Source organism: Nematolebias whitei, chromosome 2 (genome assembly GCF_014905685.2).
Source record: "Nematolebias whitei isolate Nwh7 chromosome 2, NemWhi1, whole genome shotgun sequence".
In the NCBI taxonomy this organism is placed as follows: domain Eukaryota; kingdom Metazoa; phylum Chordata; class Actinopteri; order Cyprinodontiformes; family Rivulidae; genus Nematolebias; species Nematolebias whitei.
The window spans coordinates 8,064,101-8,072,941 of record NC_056499.1 but is presented as its reverse complement, the minus strand read 5'-3'; positions in this window follow the sequence as shown (position 1 = coordinate 8,072,941).

The window sequence follows — 8,841 nt, the reverse complement described above, 5'->3', positions numbered from 1 at the left end:
TTGAACAGCATTTGAAAAAGTTTAAGCAACTTTTTCATGAGAATAATGTAATACCTAAGCAACATTACATGCTGCATATCCCTGCTCAAATTCTTCATTTGGGGCCTTTAGTAAGGCACATGTGCACGCGGTTTGAATCAAAGCACTGTTAAACAGTGGTCATCTAAACTGAACTTCAAAAATGTCTGTAAGTCACTTGTGAACCATAATGTGCTTTTTGAATGCTGTCAAAATGAAATGGGTACTCATCATCCAATTTTTGCACATGAAAAAGAATTGGGTCCTGTCTCTGAAGTAACAAATATTGAGTACATTTCCGAGAAGATGAGAGATTTTTGGGGGATTTATGGCATGCAACATGGAGTCAAAGTAAAGTGGCTTATTCTTAATGGGAACAAATATATAAGTGAAAGGTCTCTAATAATCACCAATGCAAATGGCACAGTTCCTGTTTTTGGACTTATAAAGAACATTTTTGTGATAAACAGTTCATTATACTGTTTTGAATACCAGCTTTATGAAACTGTGGGATGGAATAAAGATCTTTTAGCTTATGAAGTTACAGTGCCTAATCTTGCCCAGGCCACTGAATGTATAGATGCTTTAAAGCTAGTTGATCATACATCATATTGTCCAGTCAGTTTCAATAGCAGTGTGCATGTTTTGACAAATATAACCTTGATGATGTCATTGCACTTAAAAATTAAAATGAATAACCTTGAAACAGTGGAAGATGTATGTTCATAATATCATACATGTGATTTGTTATTGTATATGTATATTGTATATGTTGTAAAAAAGTAACGCTACCCTGCAGCTTTGTAAAGATCGGAAATAAATGTGTTGAGCAATTGTTACTGGGTGGTCTTGAAACAAGTTTTTACAGCTAAAAATTGTTTTTAAACATACAGTATGATCTCACACATGTCTCTGTGATACAATTTTGCTTAATATGCATGTAAAGTAACTATTTTTAGGATTTGGTAACTAAGTAAGAAATAAAAGATGTATATTCTCAAAACAAGAGTAATAATCTAACACTTTCTGCTCTTGTTTAGCATATAAGTCTCAAAACAAGATCAAAAAATCCTTTTTGGCTGGATATAAGAATGTAAGACTAGGTTAGATGGACTATATTTGCAGTGTACAGACCTTCAGACGACAAAGACGGCTCGGTTAGCTGATTGTGGGTGCAAAGCCATGCAGAGAAATTGGGGCAAGGTTTGAAATGACTTCAAGTAGGTTGGGAAATGCGAGATAACTCCTCACATGTGGTTTCAGGGACAGGAAGAGTGGAGCAGTTTTTCCCCAGTGGGACTACTGGTTTTCCATTGCTCAGATGCAAACACAGACAAGTGTTTTTCCTAATTCACGTCCCCGTGGACTTAGTTTCCCCACAGCTTTGACTATTTTAAGCTTGTTTTAAGATTGCATATTTTCTCTCTGACTCCATTGTTGATAAATCCCTAATCAGACGCTGGAAACTTGCTTTGAATGAGCGCTGCTACGAGTCAGTTCTGAGATTTTAATGTAGAAAAATATGAATCCCAAATGCAGCATTTTAACAATAATTTTCTATTTTAAGAGTCATTGCAACATTTAGCTACTAAAGAGCAATAAACGGGCAGCATCAAACCAACTTAGAGTCTATGGGGTGCCATTTGTAAAGTTACACAGTCAAAATTAACAGCAGTATTTTGATTTATTTATCCTTTCATAAGAAAAAAAATAGTTGTTTTTTAAGTCATATTTTCAACATGTTATTCATATATTTATAAATATCATAATTCCAAAATAAATGTTTAACTTACAAGCTAAATATTTAGTTTACAAACTAATACTTAACTTGCAAGTTAAGTATTTATTTAGTTAACTAAATATTTAGGTGTAAATAAAATATTTAATATTCAAGGTAAATAGTTATTTTCAAAACTAAACATTTAACTTCCAAACTAAATATTTATTGTCCAAGCTAAAATTTTAATTTACAAACTAAAAAAAATGTATTTTCTAACTAAATATTAAACTCTGATCTAAATATTTAATTTGAAAGCTAAATATTTTGGTCCAATCTCCTAAATATTTAGTTTGCAAGTTAAATATTTAGATCATGATTAAATATTTAGTTAGAAAATAATTTTTGTATTTTGGAAATTAAATGTTTAGCTTAGATATTAAATTTTTAGTTTGCAAATTAAATTTTTAGTTTTGAAAATAAATATTTGGCTTGGAAGTTAAATATTTTATTTACACCTAAATATTTAGTTTACTAACTGTAAACTAAATATTTAACTTGCAAATTAAATATTTAGTTGGGAACTATGACATTTATAAATGTATGAATAACAAGGTGAAAATATGACTTCTTTTTTTTTTAACTTTATTATATATATATATATATATATAAAAGGCTAAATAAACCAAAATATTGCTGTTAATTTTTGACAGTGTATCTTTACTAACGACACCCCATAAGAGTCAGAGAGGTTTTGGAGAAATTGTCCAGATCAGATTTAGCTTCAGGAAACAACAAACTTCTATAGAATAGTAACTTGAAATATCTTAAGTTGTGAGAGCACAAACTGCACTGAAATTTAATGTTTCAGACTAAATAATTGAAGTGGGGCTTCAATATTTATGAACTTTTCAGATTTAAAATAAATATTTATTTAGAGTTTCAAAAAAAATTATGCTTTTACATCAATTACTGTGTTTGTATGTACAGTACTTTATTATTTGACTTGTAAACAATCTGCTATTTTTGGTCAATTTTACGTAAAAACACAGACAATAATAAAGACCTGACTCTCCTATATTAAATTTTTGAATGTACTGATCAGGTGCAAGTTCAGTCGATTGTGTGCAATTTATTTCAGTAACACATTTATTGTGAATTTGAGAGAATTCAGGCATTTTATTAAAATTTAGATCAAATCATAATGAGTAAGATGAATGACTTGATTTGTCAAATCTTTAAACAAATCGGGGTTAAAGAATTGTAATTTCAGTAAAATATATTAGACTTTGTTTCATTTCATTCCTGCTATTTATGCTTTTATTTAAAGAGATGGGACAGTCATGTGAGGTCGGACACAGGAAGTGCAGACTAACTCTAGTTTTGGTTTATTTGTCTTATGCAAATCAACACAAGGTCTAGAAACTTAAATAAAATAAAATAAATAATAAGTAAATAAATAATAACAACAATAATAATAATAATAATAATAATAATGACATTTTATTTTAACAAAACCAAAAAGGCAGATGAGGAAGCAAAAATTTACAAAAACCAATGATCAAGGAGATTTGAGGAGGTACGGGGAGAACTGTATGTGGCGTGTAAACACATAATGCTCCACAGACAGGAACTGATGAGAGAAGAGGCTGCAGCTGTGATGGGTGAAACATGGAGCAGATGTTGATGGGTGAAACATGGAGCAGATGTTGATGGGTGAAACATGGAGCAGATGTTGATGGGTGACACATGGAGCAGATGTTGATGGGTGACACATGGAGCAGATGTTGATGGGTGACACATGGAGCAGGTGTTGATGGGTGAAATATGGAGCAGGTGTTGATGGGTGACACATGGAGCAGGTGTTGATGGGTGACACATGGAGCTGGTGTTGATGGGTGACACATGGAGCAGATGTTGATGGGTGTGGCAGGCAAACAAAACACAAATTGCACAAAAATAAATGTGAAAATGAACCTCAATAGAAAACTGGACTGAGAAACACTGACCATGAGAGACATGAACAAGAATTCAACATCATCCATCCATCCATAATCCATCCATCCATCAAACATCATACATCCATCCATCATCCACCCATCCATCAATCCAGCCATCATCCATTCATCATCCATACATCATCTATCCATCATCTATCCATTCATCCATCATCCATCATCCATCTATTCATCCATCCATCATCTTTATCTGCTTCTTCCTTTTTGGGTCATGGGGTCACTGGTGCTCATGCAGCCATCACTGTACCAGAAGTGGAAGACACCCTGGACAAGTCTCCAGTCCATCACAGGGACACATAGAGACAAACGAGACAAACAACCATTCACTCTCTCTCTCACCTAGGGACAATTTAAAGTTACCAATCAGACTAACATGCACGTTTTTGGTCTGTGAGAGGAAACTGGACTACCCAGAGAAAACCCACACATGCACGATGCACGGAGAGAACATGCAAACTCCACCCAGAAAGGCCCCCGGGCTGGGATTCGATCTGATAGCCTTCTTTTTGAGAGGCAACAGCTCTACCCACTGTGCCACTGAGCTGCCCTTAATGGAAACTCAAAAATATGAATTTGAAATTACTTGAAGAAACGTAGCTGTAAATGACCAGCTGAGTCTGGCCCTTTTAGAAAATGATGTTTGACTGTTACAAAGTGCCAACAATTAACGGACAGCTGAGTAAGGTCATGGGGCTGTTGGGGTTTTCCATTTGTGAAACAAACGGATTTACCGGCAGGGATGGTGCTGTGTAACATTTCACTGCTGCGTGGTGTTGCATAAACGAGTCCGCCTGCCTTTACAGTTAATGAACTCAAAATTTTTAGGTTTGCCCTGGAGCCCGATCAAGAGGTGCTCATCTTTGTGGGGAATTGTTTGTTCCACTCTTTAAATTTAGATCAAGTGCAGCTGAGCTGTAGTTCTAAGAGGTTGTACTGGTTCAGATAACACTGTTCCCAGCAGTGTGGGAAACCGGCAGGAAGCCGTTTGGCTTCGGTGTGCCAGTGTCACAGTAAATCATTACTTTTTGTTCTATTATCCGTGCAGAAGTGCTCAGGTACTTTCAAACGAGCATGTGGTATTTTACAAATTTGTGACTTTACTAACGTTCTTAAAAACAATTTAGAAACATTCATTGATTTTTGTTTTAATTCTAGAGCTCGTACTGAAAATTTTAAATTCAAGTTGGATTGATTTTTTTTTTATTCAAATATTGCATCACATGTAGATTTAAGGTATATTATTTAAATTTATGTATATAATGTCTAAAATTATCGAAGCTGTTGTTTGCTATTAAAGTTTGGTTCAGTTTTTTGAAGTCAGGTTCTGTGGAGTTGTTTTCGTCGATCAGTATCTTACCTGTTCAGGATGCACAATATTGGATTTTTGGCTGATATCCGATATGCTGATATGTTAAAATTGATTTGGCCAATAACCAATACCAATACCGATATTTTCCCCTTAGATCTACTTACAGAAATTGCACAGATTTCTCTGCTGTGGAATTACATTATTCTGTATGGTCTTTGTCAGTTTGGACTGCACCAAATGCAGATGCTAAAAAGGGGGTTGAAAATGATGCAACACTTCAACTTGGATTATGTTTAATGCTAAATATATTCATGACATTTACTCTCTCTAACACCATGACAATACTCGAACAGTGCAAATTTGTAAATTTTCACAAATCTAAACTCAACGGCACACGTGATTTCATAACATTGTGCTGAAACAGCAACTTTTATTTCGGTGAGTTATTTTGATGGAATGGCAGATGTCCGATATTTAACTTTATCGCTAATATCAGCCAATACTGATAACATGCCGATAATATTGTGCATCCCTAATACCTGTAGCAAGCAGTTGTTTGACTGTTCAGGGAGGATTTCAGTTGTCTTGAACAACTTAAACTTAAACTTCTAAAATGTCTTGGCTGTTCATACTAATGCTGTTTGAAAACATTTCCCCAGTTTAACTTTTGATTTAGACACATTTTTATTTTCTTCTTCTTCTTTTGGCTGCTCCCTTCTTCAAGGGTCAGCAATTATTTTTATGCCGGATGTCCTTCCTGACACAACCACAGACCAACGAGCTACCACATGTGTGGAGCAGAGAGCTGCCGTCTGTGGCACCTGGGGGAGCGGATGGTGGGGGTTTAGGGCCTTGCTCAAGGGTCCAGAGTGGGGCAAATGAGGGTGGAGGCAGGTGTGGGCGTTTTATCCCACCCACATTTTGATGTTGTCAGTACCTTCCCTATCCTCTGCACCACCACTCCCTCCTTTTGCTTCAGACAAATATTAACATAAAAATCTGGTCATTTTTTGGTGCCTTATTGTTTGTGTTAAAATCCATCCATCCATCCATTTTCTTTACCCGCTTATTCCATTTTGGGTCACGGGGGTCGCTGGTGCCCATGTCCAGCAATCACTGTGCGAGGGGCGGGGTACACCCTGGACGGGTCGCAAGTCCATCACAGGGCCACACAGAGACAAACGAGACAAACAACCATTCACTCTCTCACTCACACCTAGGGACAATTTAGAGTTACCAATCAGCCTAACATGCATGTTTTTGGTCTGTGGGAGGAAACCGGAGCACACGGAGAAAACCCACGCATGCACGGAGAGAACATGCAAACTCCACCCAGAAAGGCCCCTGGACCGGGGTTTGAACCAAGGACCTTCTCGCTGAGAGGCAGCAGCTCTACCAGTTGCGCCACCGTGCTGCCCCTTGTGTTAAAATGTTTGTGTAAAAATGTATTTGCAAAATTAGATGTGATAATTGTTGAGCCTAGAGTCTGGTGGAGAAAAAAATGTATCAAAGTAAATTAAATAGCATTTGCTTGCTGTGATGGGCTGAGTGACAGAAACCCAAAGACTCACAGGAATTTCTGAAGAAGTGGAGTTTATTTAATTTTACCCACAGAATTTATTTACTAAAATGTATTAAATTCAGAAAAGTAATCAAAATATCAAACACTAAGTTCATCCATTACCTTCAACAATGTTAAATTTCATGGACAATAGAGATAAATATCATGGCTGATCAGGCCATAAAACTAAGGTATATAAAAGAAAGAACAATAAAATGATCAACAAAGAAACAAAACCGAGTTAGTTTGTTACTAAATCCAAACACAACAATGAAAAGCCAATCAGAAGATGTTTACACCTAAACAAATCTTTGAAAATTACTAAACATACATAAACAAAGATTCTGTACTTTCTTTTGCTTGCATTTCGCTACTTGTGGCATTTAGTTAGCATTTTCTAGCATTTTGCACTTTCCCTCTTATCTTTAGCTCCTGGTATGACGCAATTTACATTTTCTATATTTAGCTGCTTCAAGTCATCCAATATTTTGTTGTTTTGCCATAGAAGAAGAATTTATAGCTTTTATTAAAAAGCAATAATAAAAATAGCCATCTATAGCCATCATGTGGTACAGTGGCGCCATTGGTAGAGCTATTGCCTCGCAGTGAGAAGGTCGCCGGTTCAAATCCCGACCCGGGGCCTTTCTGGGTGGAGTTTGCATGTTCTCTCCGTGCATGCATAGGTTTTCTTCAGGTACTCCGGTTTCTCCCCACAGACCAAAAACATGCATGTTAGGCTGGTTGGTTGTCTCGTTTGTCTCTATGTGTCCCTGTGATGGACTGGAGACCCATACAGGGTGTCCCCCACCTCTCACACAGTGATAGTTGGATATGAGCACCAGGCAGCTGTGGTGTAGAGGTGGGAAGCTGGCTTGGGATCAAAGGTTCGATTCCCAGCCATGCTCACATGCCATGGTGTCCTTGAGCATGACACCTAATCCCTAACTGCTCCCCGGGCACTTATCTAGCTGCCTACTGGTCCACCTGGGTGTATCTTGTGTGTGATGGATTAAATGCAGAGAACTAATTATGTCATTACATAGAAACATACAATGATGACAACACATAGCACTTTATTTTCATAACAAACCAAAGATAACGAATGAAATGTTAAAAAATGCAAACGTTAAATAAACGTGTGCATTTGCAAATAAAATAAATGCACAGTACTTGAAACACAATAAACTTTATTTAAAAAATTGTGTCATTATGTGTTGTTCAAATACAAAACATTACAGTGCAAACTAAAAGTAGTGTGATGGTGAACAAGGATTATTGAAATATAACATCATGCTATCATGTAACAACTACAATAACATTTGTTTTTCTATTTCAATGTAATTTCACCATTGAAATTAAAAACCACTTTAATAATGAATATTTTGTTGGAAATGCAGTCTCAGAACCTTCTTTAAGTCATGCTTGCAGCTTCGCTTTGGACATTGATTTACATATTTTATTTTTAATTCTTACGGATTTTGAGTTGCATGCAGCCAAACTTTGCAGTGAAACTGCAGTTATTCTTCCTAACTCCCTCCCATTCCTTCAGGCGTGTTGATGACATCATAGTATTGATGTTTACATTACTTCCAAACAAAAACTGAAGTTTTTTGGTGAGATATGTGCGCCAGAATTCAAATTTCCAAATAAAAAAACCTGAGAGAGGAAAAAGTTAAACGGTTTGTCCTCTATTTTCTATTTGTTGAATGCAGTAATTTGATGTTCTGTGGAGGAAAACAGCTTAAACGGCTTGTCAAACAAAATGGACGTTTGACGGCGTTTGTGCGTCACTCGTGCTATTTATGGCCTTTCAGAAACTGTAATCACTCATATTTCTGACTATCAAAACAGGAAGCTGGAAATGAACGAGCTCATTCAAGAAGCAGCTGCACAACACACGACAGTTAACTGCAAACTCCATCACACTGCCGTGTGGAGGTGTTGCCCTGTTGTTTTAAGATGTTTGAAAGTCAATCAGTTTTGTTGAAAACCTCAGAATGCAGAAGTTCAGCTTTGTTAAGGTGCTCAGGCAACAATAATCAAAGATAATAACATATTTCCTGAACCCTAACTGGGTTTGTAACTATTTTTGCATAATATAAATAGCACAATAAATAGGACTCACCATGTATTTTAGATACCCTTGGAACTGTCAAATGATTTTAATTTTAATTAATTTTACAAACGCACTAATGATGTTACTGAGGAGCTTTCTGGT